Source organism: Anabrus simplex, chromosome 1, assembly GCF_040414725.1.
Source record: "Anabrus simplex isolate iqAnaSimp1 chromosome 1, ASM4041472v1, whole genome shotgun sequence".
In the NCBI taxonomy this organism is placed as follows: Eukaryota; Metazoa; Arthropoda; class Insecta; order Orthoptera; family Tettigoniidae; genus Anabrus; species Anabrus simplex.
In genome coordinates this window covers 798,621,835-798,645,882 of record NC_090265.1, presented here as the reverse complement: position 1 = coordinate 798,645,882, position 24,048 = coordinate 798,621,835, and the positions used below count along the sequence as shown (strand labels likewise).

At 41.0% G+C, this 24,048-nt stretch overlaps 1 protein-coding gene across 5 annotated transcripts in view; it reads left to right on the top strand.

Moving 5' to 3' along the window:
• Positions 1-24,048, top strand: part of Cbl (E3 ubiquitin-protein ligase CBL) — a 468,900-nt gene that overhangs the window by 1,130 nt on the left and 443,722 nt on the right. The gene's annotated exons all lie outside the window — the stretch shown is intronic.

The window sequence follows — 24,048 nt, the reverse complement described above, 5'->3', positions numbered from 1 at the left end:
TTGAACTGTAAGTAAAACTCAGATGGTGAATGCTACCGGCTACCCATCTTGACCAGCAGTGATTTTGAAATGATCTGTTGATGATCAAACCAACCTTCGGTCTGAATACTCAACATACTATCTGCGCACTTTTTAGTGATAGATTTTTGTACTCGTTGGAGAAGTAAGAAGAGTTCTGTTAATATTGCCAACTGAATGGAAATGAAATCTGAATTGAATTGATAATATGATCGATCGATATGAATTTTATAAACCTTTATTATTTTAAGCAAACAATTGTGTCACACACACAATATATAATACTATATAACATTTCCCGTTGTGAAACGTGTTCCTAGCATGAATTCTATAGTTTGGCTTTGCTGTGTAAACAACAACAGTACGAGTACTTAAAGTGTACGCCAGATGTTGCACAGCGATGATAAGCGATTCTTAGTTTGTGTTTCAAAGGTTGCCAATACGAATCTCGAAAATAACCGAAGTCGACCACTTCAGCACTAGGGTGTAAATCTATCACTAAAAAGTGCGCAGATAGTACAGCATACCTACCTGAACAAAATCTTACATCATTTGTCGAGTGAATGTTGATAGCCAAAATTAAGTTAATATAACTTACCGGTACACACACCTTATGGTTTGCTTAGCTCTGCATATGGGATATACTAAAAGTAGGCCAATTCATATTTCACATGAATTCACTGTCATGTTTTTGAACACTGTATTATGCAGCAAACAACAACAATGAATGGCTCCAACTGTCCGAGAGTTTTACCGAACTGTGAATTGTAACATTTCAGTGAAATATGTACGATTGATAGCATAACTGAAATAACGTGTTTATAAGTTGGTAAACAGACAACTGCTAACAGCCAAACAGGAACAAATGATCAGAGAAAAATAACCCACTGACTATTGCAATCAGCAACATTCTAGGCCAAGCTATCAATTTCTTTGAAATGACCGACAGAGTAACTTGTCAGCACTGCTGATTCAAACAAACTCAGGACAGCAAGGTGACCCAGTGAGGCCCATCCTATGTAATATAACTACAGCTGCCATCATGAGGATCATTAGTGGAGACACGGTCAACTTAAATGCATACGCAGGCGACTTGATCCTATTATTGACTAAAAAAAATTACCTGCCAGAAGCTATAAATAGTCAACAGACATGGGCAGAGGAAAACAGATTACAAATAAAACTGTTACGATATTCAGGTGAGGTGAGAGAATCACAGCGGAGGGCAGGATTACTTACGACGACGACGAAGAAATACTATAATGGTTGTAAATGCATTCAGATACCCTTCAACCTGCTGGATTATTGTTTAGAATCCACATTAGAGAAAGAACATGAGCTGCTATTGGAAGAATGTATGAAATTGAAACCTCACTTAACCTGCCATAAGACTTTTCTGAGCCAAAATAGAACTAGTGCCTGCAAATGATAGAGAAATAATCTGAGGCCACCAAACTGTATTGGATCTCAAATCTGTAGAATGTGTCAAGACGAGATTCTTGAAAAAGGCACTTGGAATGTCATCACTGCTTATCTTTGAGACTTGTTTCTGAGCTGACAAGAGAAATGTTCCTAATAGAAGACCATTGATTGAACAGACTGCTGCCATCCACATTCCATAAGATGGAATTCCTCTGAAAGGGAAAGAGAAAAAAATTACAAATTCCCGTAGAATTTTACTCATCTGACACCATGATAAACCGCAACTAGGCTGAACCTAACAACATATGGAGTGCCCTAGTGCAGCTAACAATTCATGGATTTCATTAAAAAAATATGTACAAAAATCAATTTCTATGAGCCTTATTCAAAATGTGTGTGTAAACTGTGTGGTTTTCACTGTTAACGGTACCACTTCACTCACTGCCCAAACAGAACAAAGTCCTTGATGGACTACAGCAAAGAAAAATCAGAACTGGAACTAAAGTATTTTATGCACATTAGTGTGCTTCCCTTTGATAAATCATATATTTAGTCAAAATGTTGGCCATTTTTTCCACAATATTGGGTTGAATGGTAGAAATATAGTAACCGGACTCAAGGATTATTACATAAAATGTAACTTTAAATGCTGCTATTCTCACCTTAAAATGATCGTGGAAGAGAGATGTGTTAAATAAGCTTGCCAGGAACCCCTAGAAGTAGGCTACATTTACTTTTATAACCAAAAGTACTGTTTTAGATGCGATATTTCATTGCATATAACGGTGATTGGTTCACGTATGGAAGAGGATGACATCATTGACACCTAGGATGAGGCCGAGATTTTGTAATCAACCATTGCAGATGAAAAAATTATGAAGCGGCCAGGGAAGTTTAAAAGGCCGTGGCGCATACCGTCCGCACGGCAAGAAAAATGGTAGTTTAGTTGTTGTAACCTATCTTTGCACATCCAGGCCAATCTCTGTCCTGAGAACAGTGGTCCCTTTGGGGCCACACTTTCTTCGAGAGGCTCTTTTCTATCGCCGCGGCGCATACTGTTTGCTCGGTAAGAAAAATGTATAGCCATGTCAAATCAACAACTAACAGTTGGCAGCATTGTCGTTTCTCTCGGCGCTCCCTCTCAGCGCTACTAGTGCGACAGTCAACTTGCGTGCGCTACCTAGTGGTGGCTCGTATTACCAAACCTTGAGTACCAGTTACTATAGTTCTGCCCTTTCTGATTGTTCTAGTGATGTAGAGCATTAGCTTTGTTGTTTAAATCTTTAGTAATTAATAATCCAGCTTCAGTGTTCAGTTCTAGGTTTTTCACCTTTAACTCTTTTTGAACACACATTGATTCTTGCAATGGTGAACTGTGCTCCACATCATGTGAAGAATGCCATCAATCACAGTAACGAAAATTAACTTAAAAGCTCTATATCTTGAATAACAAATGTAACTGTAAGAGATATGGTGGTGTAGATGTTACCTTATGAAAGTGGGAGATCCTATTAGCACATTCCTTTAACCCTTTGCAGTCCAATTTTCTGTCACATGTTTCAACAATCTGGTCCAAATTAATTTTGCACATTTTTACCTAGTCAGATTAAACTCAGAACTTTTATTAGTAACTATAATTATAATATTATTATGATTATTATATTACGTAAACATGAGTCTAGTGAGTTACTTACAGGTTTACACAAAAGTCATCATGCAGGAGTGAAAAATAACATAAAAAACTGAAGTGGAGTGATGCAGCTAGGAGGAACCTACAGTCTTCTAGTTTCCCGACCTCATGAATCTTGTTCTAGGAGGCTCACTATCATGAAATGTTTCATTCTGGTAAACACTATTGTCGTTTGCATTCCCATTTTGTATGTGCGAAAGTATTTTCAGTATCACTGTTACTCAAATGGTCAATACTGACTTGAGAAGTCGTCATTGCCGTGTGCCATATCCCTTCCTCCACCCCGGCCCATTACCTTTGTGCGTCTTCTTGCTTTTGTAGCAGGCACTAGAACATCCTATTCTGAATATTCAGAAACAGCACATGATGGTCCGTGATCATTCCGTGCTTTTTTATGCACAGGTCCAGTCGCTGAAATTTCACTTGCAATGCTGGTGTTCACTACACCTTCATCTTCACTTGACAGTCCTCTAAACTCTTTAATTCAAATAAATAATCACTGTCACTGCTCTCTAAATAAACGTGCATACGTATTTCTCCTTCATTCATATTTTCCGCTTTTATATCGCAAAGTCAACTGAGACAATTCGCATTTACAGATAAACACGCTTAGTACAACACGTGTGCAGCACTACTCTATGTAAACAAAACACAGCTGACAGGGCGCGGGTAACCATGACGATACATGGCTATATATACACCTCGTATTTCCATGGACATAAAATAAAGTCTTCGTTTGTGCACAAAAATTTGCTCTAGAAACATCAGGGATATCGTTCGACCTCAATCAGGTCAAAGAACTTCAATAAATAACTTCTTAAATAGAACGAAACATAATGTCAAGGTGACCTCGACGTTGGACCGGAAAAGGTTAAAGTGCATTATAGTACATGTGTATGTAGATGAGGGCTTTAACTTATTCGAAGAATGTAGTCTTTGTAAGCAAATTAAATCTGCCCACCTTTGAGGAAAATCTGCATTGTGTACAGTGAATACCCTACATGAAATATTGTGGTATTATTAGTGAACAGGTTCACATCAATGCTAAGAAAGTTTGGTTAAGGTATATGAATCTATAGCCCCTCACCCAAGACAGCTGCAGCAGTGCTCATGTTGATGTTCTCCCGTTACTAGTGCCTTACTTTTCTTGTACACATTATTGGTCATGATTTATGATCAACAGTTGACAAAATACTGCACGCCCGTGAATTCGACCTTCCTCTGCATTATGGAACCTTTTGTTTATTTACAGGAGTTGGACTTCGTTCAAGTATGTGTGTTAATTTGTCACCATTGGTTTGTATACAGCATATATACTGAAGCTGGAGTATTAAAATGAAAATGAAATGGCGTATGGCTTTTAGTGCCGGGAGTGTCCGAGGACAAGTTCGGCTCGCCAGATGCAGGGCTTTTGATTTGACGCCTGTAGGCGACCTGCACGTCGTGATGATGATATTGAAGGAGATATATTTTCCATCTCATTGGCGAGAGGGCATAGTCATTCCTGTCCTCAAGCCTGACAAAGATCCTAAATATGCAGGAAGTTACAGACCGATTTGTCTTACAAACTGCCTGTGTAAGCTATTTGAGAGGATGGTAAATCACCGACTTGTGTGGTGTCTGGAGAAACAAGGACTCTTGTCCGAGTACCAGTGTGGTTTTCGAGCTGCTCGATCGACCACTGACCACTTGGTACACCTGGAGAGCTCTATCCAGGATGTGTTTCTCCGCAAACAGCATTTGGTAGCTGTTTTCTTTGACTTGGAGAAGGCATATGACGCCACATGGCGATATGGTACCTTTCAGTCCTGCATCAATGGAAATTCCAAGGTAACTTGCCGGTATTTATTGCGAATTTTTTGTCCCTCCGTCTATTCAGTGTCCGAGCAGGGAGGACATATTCGCAATACCACGTTCTGGAAAATGAAGTCCCACAGGGATCGGTTCTTAGTGTCGCTCTGTTCGCGATTGCCATAAACGGTATTACCAATATAAATGGTCCGTTATTGGACATTATAAATTTTCCAGCTAACTCATTCCTGGTTGCCAGCGTTTCGCCCTCGTGTGCTAGGCTGGGCTCATCAGTTGGTACCTAGCACACCTACCAAGACGCTGGCTAGTGCATACCGTGGAGGCCACTGCGTAAGCTAATTGAAGCCACCGGCAGTGCCAATGCACTGGTATTATTGGTATTATATTGGTATTATAAATTTACTCATTCGGAACAAATATTTCAGATTCCCTATGGGAATCAACATCTAATCATCATAAACGGTATTGTCGCTGCTGCTGGTTCAGCAGTAATACCGTCCTTATATGTTGATGAATTTGCTCTGTACTATAGTTCGCGAAATATGGCAGTCGCAGAGCGATAATTACAACAAGCTATTAGGAGATTGGAGCCGTGGACCTTAGAACATGGCTTTAGGTTTTCCAGCGCAAAGACCTCTGTTGTCCACTTTTGCCGTCAATGTACTCTTTACCCGCCTCCTGAACTTTATTTAGGAAGTGTCGCTCTTCCCGTAGTTGACACTTACCGATTTCTTGGGCTCCTGTTTGATAGTAAATTATCGTGGGAGCCACACGTGCGGCAGTTAAAAGTGCAATGCACTAGGAAGCTGAATATCATGAAGTTTCTTAGCAGCACTAATTGGGGTGCTGACTGCATGGTGCTCCTACGATTCTATAGGGCACATATTTCATCCCGGTTAGACTACGGCAGTGCAGCATATGGCTCAGCAAGACCATGTGTCCTTGCGAAGCTGAACAGCATCCACCACAGCAGGGTTAGATTGGCGACGGGAGCTTTCCGTACAAGCCCCGTTGCTAGCCTGCTCACCGAGTCTGGTGTGCCGCCATTACACCTGAGGCGCCAGCAAATGCTCCTTTCGTATGCTGCAAATTTGCGACAGATGCCACTTCATCCAAGCTATCCTTGCATATTCAACAATGGCAACCGTTTGCTATACCGTACGTTGCTTGTCCTTGAGCAACGCGGCTGGTTGGAATACGCTTGGATAGCAGTCACAGATTGTTTTACGTACCTTCGATTCCTTGCCTTGTCAGACAACCAAGTGGGGTACCTCCGTGGGTAGTACGACGTCCTGAAATAATCCTGGATCTGCACACTGGCCCGAAGGAAGACACGGACCCTTCAATTTATCGGAGGCTCTTTCTGTCCGTTGTTGGCAGGTATCTAGGTTCACTTATCATTTACACGGATGGCTCGAGAACAGTAAAGTGGGCTGTGTGTTCGTTGTCGACACTGATAGGTTTGTTTTTGCTCTCCTGGAAACCTGTAGTGTGTACACAGCAGAGCTCTATGTTATCTGTGAAGCTCTGCGGTACGCACTGTCCGATGAGCGCCGACACTTCTTTTGTGTGTACTGACTCCGTGAGTTCGCTACAGTCAATTGATACCTGTTTCCCTCAGCACCCTCTGGTGCATCGGATCCAGGACCTGCTGGCCGGGTGTTCGGATGCCGGCACCAGAATCACGTTTCTGTGGTTGCCAAGCCACATGGGTGTAGAGGGAAATGAGTTAGCAGATAAGGCTGCCAAGGAGGCAGTAACACTGCCCCCGTTGCCTTTCAAGGTTCCACCAGGCTCTCAGCTGAGACATCTGGTTATGTCCCATTGGGAGATGGAGTGGCAGGTCACTCCTCCTCCAAATAAGCGGAGAGCGGTTAAAGGTACTACGAAGGTATGGAAGACTTTCCTTCGGGCCTCTCGGAGGGAAGCAGTGGTATTATGTCGTATTCGGATCGGCCACGGTATCTTGACTTGCTCCCATCTATTGAAAGGAGAACCCCCTTCGGTGTGTACTTGCGGCGATCATCTTGCCATGGTACACATCCTTACGGAGTGTGTGGACCTGGTCATCTGTGCCGTAGTCTTAACCTCCCGAGTACAATCTCCCTTATCTTGCGAGCAGTCAGCAGACCTCGTCATCCGCTTTATGAGGGATAGTGGTCTGTTTTATCGTGTGTAATGATGTCCTTTGTCCTAGTGTTTTTGTGTCAATTGCGCTTTTATCCCATTGACGTTTTAGTTTGTGTTGCGTATTTTAATGTGTTATTTTTAACGTTTAACGTAAATTATTTCTATATATCTGTACTACCAGGCAATGCCTTATTCCTTTGTTTCCTGTATTTTCTCTAATTTTATTAGAAAATAAGGCATTGCAAATTAGATCCACTGATTGTTTTAATTTCATACTCATTTTTCTTCATCACCATTTTTTTAACTCTAGTCAGCGGATACATGTTAAAATTTTAACTATCATATATCATGTCGTCCATCTCGTTCCATTAGGGGCCGATGACCTTCGATGTTAGGCCCCTTAAAACAACAGTATCATCATCAGGACTTCTGACAGTGGGGTTCGAACCCACTATCTCCCGGATGCAAGCTCACAGCTGTGCACCCCTAACCACACAGCCAACTCACCCGGTGCCAGTAAATTACTGACATAAGTCTGGTATATCTGAACACCTCTTAATACCAGTGGACAGAATCAGAAAGAAACCCATTAAATTGGACTCAGAAGGTGAACGCTCTACCATCTGAGCCACTCAGCCCGGCTCACCTGGCTGAGTTACTGAAGATGGCTTATCCCAAAGTGATTTGACAATGCTCCAGCAGGTAATTCATTTACAGTAAAAGAACATTAGTTCAATTGCAAAAATTCAGTATAATATAACGAGTGAGTTGGCTTTGTGGTTTGAGACGTGTAGCTGTTAGCTTGCATTCAGGAGATGGTGGGTTTGAGCACCACTGTGATGCAGCCCTGAAGATGGTTTCCCATTTCCACACCAGGCAGATGCTGAGGCTGTACCTCAATTAAGACACCAGTTGCTTTCTTCAAAGTCCTTGCCCTGTACTATCCCGTCTTTGCCATAAGACCTGTCTGAATCGGTGCAATTTAAAACAAATTCCAAAAAAAAATATGAATTTATTCCCCATTTTATACTGGTTATGATAATAATAATAATTTAATTGCTTCCATTACTATGTGCAGGCATTTTGATTCAACGCCATTTATGCTGCCTGTGGGTCAATTCTTCCATAATAGTCGCTCTTTCTAATGAAATTGTAAACCATGCTGTGACATATATTTATACTGAAATCTGGTTTCAGCTCCACTGCGATAGAGATCGCACTGATCTTCAGATATCGTTTGATTTTTCTTAGAATAGCTCGGCCATCAGTGTCACTTATTTTCTTGGCCGTCCAGTTCATGGCAAATTTTGTAACGATTTTAGTTTGCCAAACCTGTTGCATTGTTGTTACAGCTTTCAATTTTGTTGAGCAGTTGCCAAGTGTGACACCATAGATCTTTAACGTATCGACGTCTTGCAGCAACAAGTGCCAAATAATTTTTTTCAGCCTTTAAAAAATATGACTAATATCAAACAGGATAACTTTGGTTACTAACATTAAACTTTTGTAAACAAGGTAACTTTGATTGATGGTACAGTGATTAAAAGTCCTACCACTGTGCATTTATTTTATGAATCAAGAGTAACCCACTTAACATTTGTGTTCTCTGCCCACATAACCAAAACATGAAGGCCATCACTGGTCTCGGTCTTTGAAGAAACAACTGAGGCAATGATTGAAGGCCTCACATCACCATGTGGGAAAGCTGTAAAAGAGGGAAATTTTATTGTAGCTGTTTTTCCCAAAAAGGAGGAGGTATATAGATATGCATGTGGTGTTAACAAAATGATTTCTACCCAAGAATTAGAGGTTACAGGCCTCAAATCATTATCAACAGCAAAGGAAGAAACAATTACTAAACGATTACTAAATTGTTTCCTCAAGATATTCTTCTCTTCAAGATTATAAAAACTTTTAAAACACTGCCACAGTCACATGTATTACACTGCTCCCCACTAACGCCTGATGAAAAAACTACACATTACTGGTTATTTATCTGTGCATTTTTTTTTCCTGTTTGTAAGTGATCGGCTAATGATGACCCGGAATTTGGGTCTAAACCGGTACTGTTTATGATTAACTAGTGATGTAACCTCACATTACTAAGTTTACATGTATTCAAAAGCTGGATCTATTCTATAATTTTATTAATCTTATTGATATCTCAAAAACTAACTGTCCAATTTTGAAAATACTTACATATTTGAACTTGTACGTAGTTGAACGTTTAGGCCAGTTGTATGAATTTGTACTGTTCTATTTTAAAATATGGAGTTAGTATCAATATTTTGGCTATTAATCACTGGATGAGAATACGTAGCACACTAATTTACAAGCCCATGAGTATCATTTATGAATATGAAAACAATAGCCCTCTTACATTATTTAACATGCAAAATGACATATTGAATGTATTACTAAGTGAAAATATAACACGGTGTTACGATGCCATAGCTACTGATGCTGTGAAAGACGAAGCATGACTTAGTTGTTGATCCACAGCGAGCGTGTTTGTCAGTTCCATTGATGAAATTGTTTGGGAGAACAGGTGTGTTGCCTTGATACTAATTATTATTGTAATACCAAATTATATAGTGCCAAATTTGTTTGGATCAGCCACAAATGATTTGAAAGCCTGTTTGTTCCTAAAATATTCCAACTGAGGGTTAACAGTGAACGAAGATAAATCAAGTCATACATTGAATAATAGGAACACATAATGGGATATCCATCTGTCTCCCCTGCCTGTCGTAAAAGGCGACTGAAAGGGGATCAGGGGCTCCAAACTTTGGGGCGTGGATGGACGGTTGCCCTAGCTTCCACTTACTCGTCAAGCTCCTCATTTTCATCTTTCCTATCCGATCTCCTTTGGTGAGCTCTTGTTCTTTTTTGATCCTGATGTATTAGGTTTGCGGGGCCTTGGGAGTCTTTCATTTTTGTGCCCTTCGTGGCTCTTTGGTTTTCTTTTCTCCTTGACTTCATTCTTCGAAGTGTTGAACCTCTTCCAGTTTTCTTTCTGATTAGTGTTAGTAGAGGATGTTTGCCCATTTGTACTACTTGAAACAATAATAACCACCACATAATAGGATAAACACGATGCCAGGTCGGCATTGGAAGATGGGGTAACAGGAAAAGGAGACAAAAACAAACATGAAGACACGAAGTAACAAGCACAATCTCCACATCTTCCTTCAACAGGATCCTTCCTCATCAATTCCAATTCTTCTTTTCCTCCACGAACCTACTATGCTGGCGTGGCAGGGGGAGAAGTGATACTCTCAGGTGGCAGATAGGTGGGTCCTGACCGGCTTGCCGGCGGACTTGAGGGAAATAAAATACCTCTCGCGGACCAAACACACTACGCCCTGTGGGTGGGGGGCGCAGATGGAGAATACTCCCACGGTACCCCCTGCCTGTTGTAAGAGGCGATTAAAAGGGGCTCTCTACTTGGGAGTGTGGATTGGCGACCACGGGGCCCTTAGCCGACCCTTGGCATTGCTTCCACTTACTTGTGCCAGGCTCCTCACTTTCGTCTACCCTGTCCAACCTCCCTTGGTCAACTCTTGTTCTTTTCCGACCCCGACGGTATTAGAGCATTCGAGGCGTAGGGAGTCTTATTTTCACGCCCTTCGCGGCCCTTGCCTTTCTTCGTCCGTTACTTCATTTTTCGAAGTGACGGATCCCTTTCTTCTTCTTTTCTCTCTTGTTCTTTTCTGATCCTGACGTGGGGAGAGTGGGGCAGTTTCATACAGGGGCAGTTTCATACAGTTTTAAATTTCCCACCTTTAAGGGTAGAGAGTGCCATCTTTTTTATTCTTATTAACTCCTTTTGACTTCATCTACTTCCTATGCAAGTTGTAGCTTCATAGCATCTGTTGACGAGAAGCTGTGCTGAAAAGTTTAATTTTGGTGATTTTAAAACAAATCTTCATGCTGTGAAATATTTAGGTAAGTCTTTTGATTCACTATGTTTGATTCTGAAATAAGTTTCACATCATACTACACTCTTCACTGCAACTTATGTATAAGTTACAGTAGTCTCCATAACTTATGAAAAGCCAGATGGCAAGATTAGTAAAATAACTGCCTATGGGGCACTTTCATACAATGGTTTGGGGCACTTTCATACACCCCATTATATCTATTTTTAAAGCAAAAAGGATATAATTGGGGCTCCTTGGCCTAGTGGCTGGGTTGCAGGAACATCTTTTCTTGAAATCATCAAGCATCTCCAAAAGATATGCAAGTCTTCTAAAAGGATGATCCCGTATTTGTCTTATTCGACAAATTCGGTCCATTTAAGACCAGATGCAGGCAAGCATTTAATACATGGATCTATGAAAATCCAGGAAGGACCTTATCAATTTATAACATACCATAACTGACAAATGTACCATTCAGTCAGTCATTTTTCAAGATCAACATTGTGTCTTCATTCAGGAAGACCGGACTTTGGTCTCCAAATCGTTTTGTCTTTACTGACAAAGACTTTGCTGCATCTCTAACAACAGATCGCCCATGCCCTCCACAGGATTGCACAAAAATTTCTACATCCTCAGATCCTGCCCATCATGAGGAAGTCATGCCCAAGAACCATCCAGTAACATACCCACTTCAGCTTCTCCCACTTCCACGCCAACACCCAATTCCAAGGCAACCCTCAAAAACCTACAATTACACCAGAATATTACCCACTTCAGCTTCTCCCACTTCCACGCCAACACCCAATTCCAAGGCAACCCTCAAAAACCTACAATTACACCAGAATATATCCACCCTTACCCCAAAGCAAATCCTATAACACTTAAAGACACTGGACGAGCTAAAGGAAAGTCAAGAATTCTGACTACCACCACTCCTGAAAAAGAAAGATTGGAGGAAATGATGAAGCTTAAGAATAAAATGAAAAGAAAGCCAAACAAGATGACATCCTCGAATCTCCCTAGACGAAAAGTATTTAAATCTGGCAAGGAATCTGTAGGCTTCAATTCTTCAAGCAGTGAAGAAAGTGTTGCTGTAACAAGTGGTGAAAGTGAACTTGAGTTTAGTGACCAAGATGTTGACTTACCGCTGCTTGATAAAAGCAGTGATATTGAGCTTAATGACTTCGTTCTGGTTGAGTTTGCAACAAAAAGAACAAAGAAATACTTCGTTTGTCAAGTTGATGAGAAAATGAATGATTCAGAGTTTCTCAAACTTTTCACGTACAAATTATAAAAAGAAATTTGTTTTCCATGAAAAGAAAGATGTCAGTGAAATTTCTCGGGCTGATATTTACACTAAATTTCCACAGCCTACCATGGTTGGAGGAACAGCTCGAGCAATTTCCTTAACTTTTTCTGTAGATCTGACTGAATTCAGTTTAGGATAGGCTAGTGGTGTTTTTGTATGTATAAAAGCATGTTTTGTCAATATTGTAGAACATGTATGAAAGTGCCCCTGCAATGTATGATACTGCCCCATGTTGGGGTACTTTCATACAAATTACATGTTCATAAATATTTTTAAATTGTTTTACAGGAATTAACTAAATGAGTAATTACGTAAGTCCAACTTGTTTCTAATATAACAATGTTTGTGTAACACTTGTTTTTAGCCATTTAGATTGCAAAATACAGCCATTAAATCTTCTTAAGTGTTAATAGGTAGAATGTGTATGAAACTGCCCCACTCTCCCCATTGGGTTTGCGAGGCCTTTGGAGTCTTTCATTTTTGTGCCCTTCGTGGCTCTTGGTTTTCTTTTCTCCTGTGGGTGGGGGACGCAGACGAATAATACACCCACGGTATCCCCTGTCTGTCGTGAGAGGCGACTAAAAGGGGCGACCAAGGGGTGATTGAATGAGAACCATGAAACTACTTTTGATTCGTTCCATCACGCGGGAACACCATAGGTTGCCTGTACTTGCGAGTAGTATCACTATATTAGGTCCGAAATAGGTTTGTGATTAGTAGCAGCCAAGAGCCTGGCCTGGGGTTTTCCAGTGCCCGTGCGTCGTACGCACGTGAGCAACACCGCGGGTCTGGGCGTTGCCTGTGAGTTGTACCACTATATGAGCGACACCGTGGGTCTGCGTTGCCTGTGATTAGTATATTCCTGACGCTCAAAGCATACCCACGCGGTATCCTCTGATCTCAAAACTTGGCCCACCCTGGTAATAATGAGGGTTGTCATTCTGCCCGCCCTAGTGATAATGAGGGTTGTCAGTCGGTTTCTTTCCTCTGGACACAAGAGGCGCGTGTCGTTTAAAAGGCAAGTGAGCTCTGTCAAAAGCAAGGTTGTCATATTTTGCGTCGATTATTTAAACATGTTAACATTTAATTTATTCTAAAGTCAAAATATAAATATAAAAATTTGATCATGAACCACAGCACACACCGATATCGCAGAATAATTTATTTCGTGGTTAACACGTGCGGTGGTCGCAGATGTTGAAAGAAAGGAAAAACAAGAAGGAATTGGCAAATAAACTCGACAAAGACTAAACTTAAATTGATACCAAAGTAGGCCTATTAAAATATTATACGTAATTTCATGCTGCTAATATCAGTGTCTCGCTTTCAGTAAAGAAAGGAATAGTACAATAATTATTTACAATTTGTTTTATGTCGCACCATCATAGATAGGTGTTATGGCGACGATGGGCTAGGAAAGGCCTAGGAGTGGGAAGTGCCCGTAGCCTTAATTAAGGTACTTCCCCAGCATTTTCCTGGTGTGAAAATGGGAAGCCACGGAGAACCATCTTCAGAGCTGCCGGCAGTGGGGCTTGAACCCATTATCTCCCCGATGCAAGCTCACAGCGGCGCGCCCCTAACCACACGGCCAACTCGCCCAGCAAAGGAAAAGTAAAATCACGAACTAGGGACTGGGATGATAATAATAATAATATTAATTGTCCGCCTCTGTAGTGTAGTGGTTAGTGTGATTAGCTGCCACCCCCGGAGGCCCGCATTCGATTCCCAGCTCTGCCACGAAATTTGAAAAGTGGTACGAGGGCTGGAACGGGGTCCACTCAACCTCGGGAGGTCAACTGAGTAGAGGTGGGTTCGATTCCCACCTCAGCCATCCTGGAAGTGGTTTTCCGTGTTTTCCCCCTTCTCCTCCAGGCAAATGCCAGGATGGTACCTAACTTAGGGCCACGGCCGCTTCCTTCCCTCTTCCCTGCCTATCCCTTCCAATCTTCCAATCCCCCACCAAGGCCCCTGTTCAGCATAGCAGGTGAGGCCGCCTGGGCGAGGTACTGGTCATTCTCCCCGGTTGTAAATTTCCAGGTCTGGTTCCCTTGGTCTCCACATCACTGCATGAAGTGAAATGAAAAGCAACACACTTCACAAATATTAATTAATGAAGCAAAGAAATAATTCAAAACTTTCAAACAGCGAACGAAGCAAGTGTGAATTGTCTGAGCTGAAAAAAGAGACTGGCGTCTGTTTAACAAGAGGTGCATTGGCTACAGAGTTGTGAGGATTTCTGAAGGGGAATGCGAACTTACGTTTTAAAGCCTACTGCCGTCATAAATCACCCCCTGCTAGGCAAGTGAGTGGCCAGGGAGATCAAACGTTTGCCGAACTCTTTGAATGCCGCTGGGTTCGCTTTGCCCGTCTCAGCTATACCCACTATGTGAGGAACACCACGGGATAGTGTGGTTAGTACACCTAGGCGAGGAACCTCATCGGTTTGCGTTGGCTATGAGTGGCGCCATTGTGTGAGAAACACCATAGGTTTGCGTTACCCATACGAAGTACAATACTTGTGTGTAGTACCATCTTGTGTGGAACACCGTGAGTCTTCGCTACTTTTGATTAGTACCCCAACATGACAAATACCATGGTTGTACTTTACTCGCGACATGTACCCTTCTGAGGGGCCTTAGACGTGGATTTTGGACCCCTTTAGACATCAAGCATCCTCGATTAAGGACTGTGCTTTATAAGTGGTCCCTTGGTCAGTAATACTATTATTTATGACCTTTTTTGAGTTGGATCCACTGTTTTTTGGGTTCATGTCCATCCATTCATTTTTATGACACTTTTTGTTTTATTTTGGTCAGTGGATTTTTGAACTTTTTGTTGTCATTTCATTTCGTACCATTAGGGGCCGATGACCTCGATGTTAGGCCCCTTTAAACAACAAGCATCATCATCTTTCTCTCCCCCCCCCCCCGGAGGAACTTGTTTCAGATACAAAATATCAGACTGCATTTGTATTTTTAAAACTAATTTTCACTCTGAATTAAGTTTGCTTTCAGCTATGTGTTTTGGACAGTTGGTACAATACTAAGGCACATCACCGTCTGAATAATAAAATAATTGTCCTTTCCCTTCTTGAAACGGAATTATTCATGTATTGCACACGCGTAACCAGGATCGGCCGATTGGGGGGGGGGTTTGTATGTACTCTAGTTACAAAATTATGATATAACACATTCAGAACACTACAAAATCTTACATTAAAATACAGAACAAGAACATTACGATCAAGGTCAAAAGTTTTACAGTTTACGTTCTAAAATCCAACTTTCAAGGCTTATTAGACAGTGGATTCAACAGATCTGTTAGTTCTACAATTATGTCTCTGAATAATTATTTACAATTTTTGTCAGTTTGTCTATTTTCTATTTTTTTTGTAAAATTGCTGTGGGGGGAGTGTCTTAACGCCCTGTAATCCCCACCCCCTGGCTACGCCCCTGTAACTGCGACAGAGTTCGTGTTTTATGGACAGAGCATCAGCTTACTCTCGTTATTGTTGAAGAATCATATTGCACATTCGCTTCACTAGGGTTAACATCTTGCTTTTAAGTATGGTAGTTCTGGGTAGGATAATTTGGAATTATGCTCTTATTCTAGAACATTAGCGACAACGTCCACATGTTCACCTAGTGCACCGTCACTGCATTGTCCTATGAAGGAGGCTTGCAGTGGTGTCTCAACGGCGCACTAGCCGCAAGCGTCTTGGACAGGTATAGCGATCCAATTGATGAGCCCACTGCTACACTGGGGCGAAACGCTGGTAATTTCTCGATTGAAAACGCCCGAAGAGACGACATTTGCAATCGATTAAATTAAATTATGGTTTCCCTTAGGGAGCTTAATTTTTTTGAACATCCAATTCTGTTTAAATTAGTGGATTAGTTTGTACAATGTAGATGTTCTTGCAACATTTGGATGGTCACATCTTGTGTTTCAATCTGCGTATATTCTAGGTAATATTTGTAATGGCTCAAATTATGGGTACAAAAGGAAAAAATGTTCCGTATGAACTGGAACATGTTAATATTAATTTTCCCCCTGTGGGTGGGGGACGCAGACGAAGAATACAACCACGATATCCCCTGTCTTTCGTAAGAGGCGACTAAAAGGGGCAACCTAGAGATGATTGAATTAGACCCATGAATCTAAGTTACTTGTGATTAGTACCATCACGCGGGGAAAGCCATAAGGTCGCCTTTACTTGCGAGTAGCACCACTATGTAAGGTACACAATAGGTTTGTGATTAGTAGCAGCAGAGAGTGGTTCACTGTTGGTTTCCAGTATCCGTGATTAGTACTACTATATGCGGAACATCACGGGCTTACGTTGCCTGTGATTTGTACCATTAAGTGAGAAACACTCCTAATGTGGGACTTATGACGCCCCTAAAAGTATGACAAGACTTTTTATTTATTTGAGAATCTTACAGTTCTAAGCCAAACTCGATACTTTCAAAGTTTTAACTTGAGTGAAAATAATTACATTGTGTTAAGTGTTGTTCTAATCGTGACTTCAAGATTGTGAAATTGTGATTATTTTAAGTTTTATTCTCTAGATACTTTTAGGGGCACCATAAGTCCCATATTAGGAGTGTTTATGTGTGCATTGATTTAATGATATGTATATTTACGATTGCCTGTTCTAATATTTGGCTGAAGATGACACTCACCAGAGTCGAAACTAGTTCCAAGTAAATGTTGTAACTTATTTAGTTTAATATTAGTATTGAAAAGGTGGATTTTAAATTTTACTTATCTATTACTTGTGAGTAGTTTGGAACACCGTGAGTTTACGCTACCTTTGATTAGTACCGCAGCTTGAGAAATACCATGGTTCTACTTTACTAGTGATAAGGGCTGGTTTACACGGGTAGAGTAGCGAGGCGAGTAGAGTGGATAGTAGAGCTACTAGCATCGTGTAAACGACTGGTATAGTAGCAAGTAGAGTAGGGTAGTTAGTAGGCAGTAGAGTAGAGTGGGTTTCCGCTGCGGTAAAGTAACTCTACCACTATTCTTCCCCTTCCCCCTCCACCGGAACCGAGCTCCGAGAGCTGGCGGAGAAGTCCGAGGACGCTCGATTTTTCAGCTGGCGCGTCATTCGACTGCTGTATTTGCATGTGTGTACAGACGGTGGTATTGCGTTGAGCGTTTATTTGGCGGCAAAATGAAGTGAACGGAAGAAGAAACTTGCAAATTTGTGGAGCTCTACAGCGAAAAAGAAAGTTTATGGAAAATAAACAGCGTTACTTATAGAAATAAGAATATGAGACGGGCGGCGGAAGAGGACTTGATTGCGAAAGTGGGTAAAGAGGGTTTTGAGTTAACGGAACTGAAACAGAAAATAAATAAAAAAATGTTTACGATGTACATACAATCAAGAACTCATGAAAATACGAAGATCCAAGAAGTCTGGAGGTGGTGCCGCGGACATCTACACTCGAAGATGCAACATAAAATATAAACAAGTGTCAGCTGGATTTTCACTTAATATGGAGATTTCTCAAGTTTCAATGTTACACAGCGTGTTCATCATGTCTCGACATGATTAAGTTAGGTAATACAATGGTGCAGGACTGTGTACATTAATCATATTAATAACATACATAGGGATCTTCTACATATCACTTGCCACTGCCGTTAATTTTCAGCAATAACAGTAATTTCCCCAACAAATTGAATAGTTTCCATATGTTGTTTGGAATATCCAAAATAATTATTGTTTACAATACAGTGTCAGATCCAGAAGCTTAAGCTCTACACCTGGGCCGTACAAGCAACGAACAAAAAAATTAAATAGATCAATAATTGGGATATTTATGGCGAAGAAGCTACTGCAAATTAGGCCTACGCCAGCGTAATTTACAGTGTACTTATGGCCGGTTACGTCTCAAAACTCACGTGCGAAAATTAGTAGCAAATGGTATCAAAACTCACGACTGCAAACTAATAGCTAAATTAATCTTCCAATGAGTCTCAAAATTCACCACTCCGGATAGCAGGTGCCTGCGATGACGGCAGGAGGGGTGAGGTGCGCGGTGACTCACTCACCATTATTTTCCCCTCTGTGTTGGGGTGACAGAGTAACATCCACAGTATCCTCTGCCTATCGTAAGAGGTGACTAAAAGGGGCCCCAGGGGTACTTACATTTTTTTAGAAAAGGCCCATGTCTTTCTTTGCACGAAACCTTCATTTTCTCGAAGTATGGACCACCTTCCATTTTTTCCCTTTGATTAGTATTAATAGAGGATGGCTGCCCAGTTGCACTCCCTCTTAAAACAGTAATCACCACCACCACCACCTTTTCCTTCATTGTTTTCAACACATTGATTTTTAATGAACCTTTCCACATTTTCTTGGCTGGGGAAAGAACCACCATCATAAAATATCATCAACATCAGCGCTGAGGAGTCTTTTTTAAGTCATATAGCAACAGAACGTCAAAGATAGCGATTGGCTACTTCGCTATATTTTAGATAAAATTCTGACACATTTTAATTTATGATTTTATAAATTTGGTGACCCAAGTAGTCAATACTACGAGTATATAACATTGCGTTTCGTGTAATCACGCGGGGGCGTGATGTAATATATTAATCTATGCTAAATAAGGCATCTGGGAGTACATGACTCAGTCATACGTGTGGAGCATGAGTTCATATTATTTTCGGAAAGCGTATCAGAGACCCTTCATCATACTCGCCCACTTTCTGAAGGGAATGGAGATAAGTAATTTAATTTCCCTGCGATGAGATTCATGACCATATTAATCTCTAATGAAACTAAATGAGTGAATTAACAGTCGTAATATTTAATATCGGTAAAATAAAGTTTCTTATATAAGTAAATGCCGTCTTCTGGCCTCATAATAGAACTAAGCCTCGGTAATTACTACCAACTGAAAATTTATTTTAACTAGCAGCAGGCAGTATACCTACTTTAATTTTATGTCGTCCGGCTGCATGGATACATGGTTAGCATGCTGACCTGTGGTCCAATGGATCCAGGGAGTCCCAGGTTCGACTCCTGGCCGGGATTTTAACTTTCATTTGTTAATTCCTATGGCTCGGGAACTGAGTGTTTGTACCGTCTTCAGCATTGGACATCATGGATTGCAAAAAAGAGGCGTATTTTTATTTTTCATCTATTCACATAATTCAATCGATTATCCATCCGACACTTACACCGAAAAATTTACTCATGACGCAACCGATTATTCTACGCGATATAACTGAATGATATTTGAAATTCATTTGATTAATTAATCCATTATTTAAATAACCGGATAGAAGCTATTTGATTTTTAAAAAATATCCGATTATATCATCACTAGCAGGGTGGGCATATATCCATTCAAATAAAAACTGGTCCTGCTCGTGAGGTTTGAGACTGGCCCAGATAGAGAAACCTATTCTTGCTAATCCTCTTCTTAGAATTCGTGAATTTTGATACTTGTGAGTTTTGAGACTCGTGGATTCTGAGACGACACACTGATGGCCAATGTGTATTCTTTCTATAACTTTTGAAATGAATTCTGTAAAATTTCATTCGGATAAGATTTAGGTTGGCTGAAATACAAAAAATGGAAATAGAAACATCACTACAGTCTAACTGGGGAAAGGAGTACCTCACCCATCCACCGTAGAACAAAAACCTTCGCCAGAATTATGATCTATAATTAGACTGGAGCTCGTTCATATAGTTTTATCTTAGAAATCACCACTGCAGTATTCACAGACGAAGACTAGTAAAATCCTGAGGGGATGATTACACTGTCGTTACTTTCTGTACAATAATGAATAAAGTCATAAAAATTCAATCGTTTGTGTTCCTGGGTTAAAATACATGCTTGTACTGCCAGGGAACTGCTCCTTCATTAACAAAATGATTCCTGAGACGATCCCTCATGTTCTTGGCCAACTGTGTCGAGTTTGTCCCCCCCATATTTCTCCAAATTGCCAAGTTCTCTCAGAATTAATGCCGATGCCCCGAGTGTATCTCTACTACTAAGCCAGCCTCTTACCCATTCCCTTTTTCCTCATTTACTTCTTCTTCTAACGCTTCACTAACCTCTTGCAGTAATATGTTTGTAAATGTCTTTAAACACTTCCTTACGATGTGCTTACGTCTTGACATGGTGCTACTACTGTACTCTACTGTATGACTCTACTCCCGTATGAACGATACGAGTGTCAACTCTACCAGACAGCGGTAGTTACTCTACTAACTACGAAGTGCCATTATGAGGGACCGTTGACCTAGTTAGTGAACCCGTTTAGACAACAAGCATCATCGATTCAGGATTGTGCTTTGGAAGCAGTTCCTTGGTCAGTCGTATAATATCTGGGAAGGTGAGGCATTGCGGGTTGGATCCACTGATTGTTTTAAATTCATATTCATTCATTCTTCATCATTACGTTTTTAATTCTGGTCAGTGGATGGATTTTGTACTTTTAAAATGACATTGCATTTCGTCTCATTTCGTACCATTACGTGCCTATGACCTAGATGTTAGGCGCCTTTAAACAACAAGCATCATCACATCAATATGTTGTGTGTTTGAGTCATCAGCCCATAGACTGGTTTGATGCAGCACTCCTTGCCACCCTATCCTGTGCTAACCTTTTCATTTCTACATAACTACTGCATCCTACATCTGCTCTAATCTGCTTGTCATATTCAAACCTTGGTGTACCCCTACTGTTCTTACCACCTACACTTCCTTCAAAAACCAACTGCACAAGTCCTGGGTGTCTTCAGATGTGTCCTATCATTCTATCTCTTCTTCTTGTCAAATTACCCCCTGCGGGTGGGGGACGCACATGTAGAATACACCCGCGCTATCCCCTGCCTGTCGTAATAGGCGACTACAAGGGGCGACCAAGGGATGATTGAACTAGAACCATGAAACTACTCTTGATTCGTACCATCATGCGGGGAACACCATGGGTTGCATGTACTTGCGAGTAGTATCACTAACTTGGTACGAAATAGGTTTGTGATTAGTTGCAGTAAAAAGCCTGGCCTGGTGGATTCCAGTACCCGTGCGTTGTACCCATGTGGGCAGCACCGCGGGTCTGGGCGTAGCCTGTGAGTTGTACCACTATATGAGCGACACCGTGGGTCTGCGTTGCCTGTGATTAGTACTCACTATGTGAGGAACATCACGGGGCCCTTGGGACCGGCACCCGTGACTAGTACACCTAGGTGAGGAAACTCATCGGTTTGCGTTGGCTGTAGGTGGTGCCATAGTGTGCGAAACACCATAGGTCTGCGTTACCTGTACGAAGTACAATACCTGTGAGTAGTACCATTTTGTGTGGAACACCGTGAGTCTTCGCTACTTTTGATTAGTACCCCAAAATGACAAATACCATGGTTCTACTCTACTCGCGACATGTACCATTCTGTGGGGCCTTAGTCGTGGGTTTTGCACCCCTATTGACATCAAGCATCATTGTGCTTTATAAATGGTCCCTTGGTCAGTAATATTATTATTCACGATCTTTTTTGTGTCTGATCCACCGTTTTTTTGTTTTTTTTGTAGGGTTCATGTCCATCCATTCATTCTTCATGACATTTTTATTTCATTTTGGTCAGTGGATGAATCTGAATTTTTTGTTATTTCATTTCGTACCATTAGGGGCCGATGACCTCGACGTTAGGCCCTTTTAAACAACAAGCATCATCATCTTCTTGTCAAATTTAGCCAAATTGATCTCCTCTCACCAGTTCGATTCAGTATCTCTTCATTGGTGATTCGATCTATCCATCTCACATTCAGCATTCTTCTGTAACACCACATTTCAAAAACTTCTATTCACTTTCTTTCTGAGCTAGTTATCGTCCATGTTTCACTTCCATACAATGCCACGCTCCACACGAAAGTCTTCAAAAACATCTTTCTAATTCCGATATCAATGTTTGAAGTGAGCAAATTTCTTTTCTTAAGAAAGCTCTTCCTTGCTTGTGCTAGTCTGCATTTTATATCCTCCTTACTTCTGCCATCGTTAGTTATTTTACTACCCAAGTAACAATATTCATCTACTTCCTTTAAGACTTCATTTCCTAATCTAATATTTCCTGCATCGCCTGCCTTCGTTCTACTGCACTCCATTACTTTTGTTTTGGACTTATTTATTTTCATCTTGTACTCCTTATCCAAGACTTCGTCCATACCATTCGGCAGCTTCTCGAGATCTTCTGCAGTCTCAGATAAAATAACAATATCATCGGTAAATCTCAAGGTTGTGATTTCCTCTGCTTGGATTGTGATTCCCTTTCCAAATTCCTCTTTGATTTCCTTTACTGCCTGTTCTATGTAAACACTGAAGAGGAGGGGGGACAAACTGCAGCCCTGCCTCACTCCTTTCTGGATGCTGCTTCTTTTTCAAAGCCCTCTATTCTTATCACTGCAGACTGATTTTTATACAGATTGTAGATAATTCTTCGTTCTCGGTATCTGATCCCAATCACCTTCAGAATCGTAAATAGGTTGGTCCAATCAACATTATCGAATGCCTTTTCTAGATCTACGAATGCCATGTACGAGGGCTTGTCCTTCTTGATTCGATCCTCTAAGATCAGATGTAAAGTCAGGATTGCTTCACGTGTTCCCACATTTCTTCTGAAGCCAAACTGATCTCCCAACCCAACTTCAACTTGTTTTTCCATTCTTCTGTAAATAATACGTGAGATACTAAACTAATGGTGCGGTAGTTTTCACACCTGTCAACACCGGCTTTCTTGGGAATATATATAACAACATTCTCATCAATATTAATTATAATGTTTTAAATTGCGAACTTCATCTTATTCTTGATTGTGTGTTGGAATTGCGGAAACGGTAATGTAAAAAAGAAGCAAAAGGAAACCATGCACGCAGTGGCACTTTGAACCGAAGATCCAGTGATTACTAGAAACGTTTGCTACCTACTGAACCATGCGCTCGCTTGTCACTTCGTTAACGTTTGGTTTATATAAGGCATTTGGACATCGCAGAATGCCCAGGTTTTGGCCCAATAACTTTGACACATCTGTATTCGAAGATCACCGTATACTATAAGGATGAATAAAATTCCATAACCCGTCTACCTGAAGGTCGCCTTGTTAAAAGAGGTAAAGCCTTGTGGCACATACCATCCACTTCTTGTAGCCCACAGTCCGGAGAGGAGGTAACGTGGAGAAGATTGTGTAAGAAAAGGTACGTGATGTTTGGTTAAGAGGTAGACCCTCAGCCCAGCCTCCTGGGATGGTAAATTGCAAGATTTAACAGGACTCACCGGAATCCAAGCTCATCATCTTGCATAGAACAGAGGAAAGAATGAACCGTTCTCAAAGTTGACAGCCATCGGTCCTTTATTTCGTTTGATTGATAATTATTTTATCTTTAGGCCTACCATATATATTTATAACTTTTAAATGATTGTGTACTTATTCGTATTTACCCATGAAATCCTTTCCTCTGCTGATAAATTTCATCTTCTGTGCTATGTACCGGTAGCTTTCGGCAACTGCAAATTTGGGGTCAACGATGTTTACACTACGGCTGTTCTTCCTTACTTTTTAAACATTTTATCCTCTGTTTCCGATGGTGGTGTCTGTTGAAATGGAATTAGGTTTCACGTACGTTGTTCGAGAAGCAATACAATGTGAACATGGCATTTTCTGTGACATTTGCTTGATAGCGTGTTGTACATTGTTTAGTGAACTAGCCTTTACAGCAGAATCG